This window comes from Lepisma saccharinum, chromosome 19, assembly GCF_977018435.1.
Source record: "Lepisma saccharinum chromosome 19, izLepSacc3.1, whole genome shotgun sequence".
In the NCBI taxonomy this organism is placed as follows: domain Eukaryota; kingdom Metazoa; phylum Arthropoda; class Insecta; order Zygentoma; family Lepismatidae; genus Lepisma; species Lepisma saccharinum.
The window spans coordinates 58,332,812-58,337,080 of NC_139247.1; positions in this window are offsets into that span (position 1 = coordinate 58,332,812).

The following is a 4,269-nucleotide window of genomic DNA, read 5'->3' on the forward strand; positions in this document are numbered from 1 at the left end:
TGTAGGTCCCGTATCGGTTAGTCTATCTGTACAAAAAGTGGACTGGAAATCGAAAACTAAAGAATCAAAGCTATCTTTTTATATATGAAAAGGATCATTGCAAACGGTGCATATTTTGATCTATAGTTTGATCCTTGGAAGCAAAGATCTTTCAGCGCCTGCCGCTGTTGAAATGTTTCTCTGCAGAGGATATTTTTGTAAATTTGATTTATATTCCAGGGCTGATGTTTTAATCTATGTTGAGCTCTAAGCTGAGCTGGAGTTTGTATTTCGAGTCGAAAGTTTGCCTAGACTCTGTGTCGTGGTCGAGTCATACGCCTGGAGCTAGTAAAAATATTTCTCTAGACCTGACATTGCCATCGATGACGCTCAAATTCTAACCTGAAGATTGAGCAAACATCCTTCTAGACTGGATGTTGTGATCTATGACAATCGTAATGATTTAAATCGTGCCGATGAGGATGAGTGATGAGACCCGGAACTCATGAAGGAGCATTAACAGAAAAGATCCACACCCAGGTCGGGATTCACACCCTGGAATTTCATCGGAGAGATCGAACGTGAACTCGGCCCTCACGCAAATAATTTTAGCTGGGGGAAGTGGGTGCTTAGGCGATTGCTTTCTTTTCACTCGGCGATAGCACCCCTCACTGCTAGAGGTAGTCACTTTCGTTTAATCTCTCTAACCCTCACACTCACGGACATCCTTTGCCCTCACCCTCACAAGGCTTCGGAGGATGAGGTTTGTTCTCGTGAGGGTCGCGCTCCGGAGGGTAACCACATTTGGTCCATACCCCCCACCCACCACCACCACCTATTCGAGTACAGTGTGCGTGCGCGGGCGCGCGTGTGAGTATAGCAATTGTGTTGTCAATGGTGTCAGTAACACAACGTCCACGTGGTAGGCTATTAGAGACGACATAGTTCTGGAGGTTGTGAAAAGAGGACGTTCTTCGTCCACTTGAAATATCGTCCCGGGATAAAGAAGAGAAAGTACTTGTATAAACTAAGTTACTTGAGAAGGAGGGGTGAAACCCTTCTTCCTTCTATCCCCTCATCTCCCCACGGGACGCACCGTAACAGACAAGAAACCCTCCTGGTCATTTGTATGCCCTGCAAGAAGTGGATGCTTCAGTTAGGTGGCGGAAAGACGAAAAGGGAGTTGGGGGTAAATGGAACCATTAACTCCCATCAAATTATCAAGTATTAAGAGTAATGCTCTGTTCGTGCCAGGAACAAAGATTTGCCCATTCCCATGCTGGGAAGAAGTCTGCATGTTAGTACCACTGTTGCCATATGAAGAGAAGTTTCCCTTTTGGAGGGAAATTTTGACCGCATTTTAAGCTATTAGGGAAATTGGTTAAAAAAAATACATTTTTGATACAAACGAATGTGCGCACACGAAAATACTACTGTTACTACTAGTATCATTAAAGGAATGTACCTTTTTTGGATATATAGGTTTATAATATGGAATACCAGGATAGGATATTTCTCCTGTATTAGTCGTTAGGGCGTCTGACTACCATGCAATAGACCCGGGTTCGATCACCGGCGGGGGAGAATCGAGATTTTTCCACCTGTTCAAGCGGCTCTGGCACTCACCCAGCGTCGTATAAAGTGGGTACCTGGAGGAAACTCCGTGGGGTAAAGGCGACCAGAGGCGTGGTGCTGATCACATCACCCCCACCTGGTCAAGAAAGTGTGGTGCCCTAACTCCACACCACGTGTACGACTTATGAGGTGGTGCAAAGCCCAGGAGAGAACTTTGCCTTAACTTCTTTGTATGGCGCTGTAATCTAGTGGTGGGAGTGGGAAATAATTGCCAAGCTGTATCGTAGAGCATAGCTATTCAGTCTGTTGTGAAACATGTGCGTAACAGATGGGAGATAACCTTTATTTGCAATTGGTGGATTATCGTGTGAGTTATTTTTTGGGTTTGTTTCCTTTATAAATGTTGCGGAAGCTTGCAAGGAAACCTCTTTTTTCACGCGAGTTGGAGGAACAATTGACAATTGCTGCAGTATCTCATTGTGAACAGCACAAGTTTCGGACTCTTACCTCGCTCTTGTCCCATCTACCTCTCATGTTTATACTCCAACCTCTGCCCACCACGATATCGCTTCAACGTTATCTACACCTGCTACATATGGCAAAGAAAATAACTCAATAGACGGTGCTACTGGAACAATCGAAAATTTCAATGGTTCAACCCCTAATTCCCACCCCTTCGTAAATCCTGTAGATATACGTAGGTAGTTTTGTAGATTTTCGGAAACAGGATACCTTCTACTTACTTTACCTCGTTGTTATGGATTTCTACTAGTATTCTATGTTCTAAACCCTTTTTTCTTCATTTCGTAATGGCGCATGTGAAAGCGCCCTTGAACCTATTTTTCTTCTTTCAAATTACTTGTAATGTTTTAACTTTATACTATCTTGTGAGTGTACAATCTAAAATTTTTATTTGCATAAATATTCAAATAGTATACATAATTAAGTTGGAACGTATTAGTTACATTACATATTGTTCGTTTATTTTATTTATTTTTATTTGCTTATGTTTTGCATTGTGTGACACCCGCCTGACAACACAAAACAATTAATTTCTTATCTAACTGTTGTATTTCCACCTTAACTACACTACAATATTAAAATGTCAGTTACCTTCTCTAATTGTCTTAAGTATTTTTATCAAGAATAGCGAAGAATGCAAACAAGAAAAATAAAACAGAGGCGATGAAGAGGAAGGGATTATCTGCGAAGTGAAGTGTAAAGAATGGCAGAGTATGTACATAGGAGAAACGAAAAAGAGGCTGAAAGACAGGTTGAAACAACATAGAGATGATGTACGACTTAAGAGAGAGAGAAATGCGATATTTAAACACATGAGAGAAACAGGACATGACAAAAAGTGTGGTGAGGCTAAGCAGATAGGAAGGGAGAAGAGAATGCTAGTGAGAAAATGGAAGGAGGCCAATGAAATAGAGAAGAAATGTGAAGAAGACACAATGAACTGCAATGGGGTGACTGAAGATAAACAAAGAATGGAAGAAGGTGTTAGAAAGAGTGGAAAGGACAAGAGAGAAAGAGGAGAGAACAAGGAAGAGGAATGAAGAAATAAAAGCAGAAAGAGCGTGAGATATAAGAGTCCAACCACTTTCCAGATGAAAGGAAATGTTTATCCAAATCGCCTGTCAGGTGAAAGTACAGTTGACACAAGGCCACCTGCTGAAATGTTCCAGAAAAAACAACTTTCTAATAATCTTGTGTCTGAAGGGGAGTGATTTTTATGTATATAAACCTTCCTGTTTTGTACCTTGTTTCATTTATACTTGGTACATAGTCTGAAGAAGACCTTGCTACAAGGTTGAAACGTTACGTTTAGTTTATGCTTTTAAAATAAAATAAATTTCTGCCTTGGTCAGCATATTGAGTTTTTCTTAAATAGTTTATTTTTCTTCATTTGACAATGTACAGAAATTAAAATAAATGTATTACTAAGTGAAGGGGCAGTGTTCCGTCTGTCTCACCCGTGACACAAAATTGTTCACTGATATCTATAAAACTGGGAAGGTACAAGAAGGGTAGTTCTGTTTAATCAAGAGTGTTAAGTCACATTGCACAGAGACTCTAAGAACAAAGTTCCTTAACTTAGAATAGTTACTTTAATATAAAAACATTTAGTCCGCGTGCCCCCCGTGCAGTGATGTGCCGTAGACTATAAGTTTAACTCTACATTCGTTGTCTACACGTAAGCTACGCGTAGATTACATTGGTTGTAGTTTACATAGACTACGTAGACAATCTAAAGTGCATTAACATTAATTTTCAAGGGTTTCATGAAAGGAAAGTGACATTTTCAACTGTATTAGTTCCTATCGAAATGAAAAGAATCATATTTACAACACAATTTCTCTTCTCTTCTATTATCAACTATGGAGGAAGATAAATAGTATGCAAAAAACAACAACAGATGGTAGTCGTGAGGCAAGAGTGATATTTTTCCCATAAGACACTAGAATATTTCCTATATTAGGTTTCTTCCTAGGTGAGAAATTGTTCGAATTTGGAAGGGACCGTATGAAAATCTCCTCACACATCAGCAACTGACGAGCAGTATAATTTTGTTTTACTTCCACGGCGCCCTTTGCTAAGTTATCAACTTTCGCCATGTTGTTTACATATATTACGTAATCTACGTGTATAAAATAGTCTACGTGTAGAATGTAGACTATCGTTGTTTACGCGTAGACGCACATCACTGCC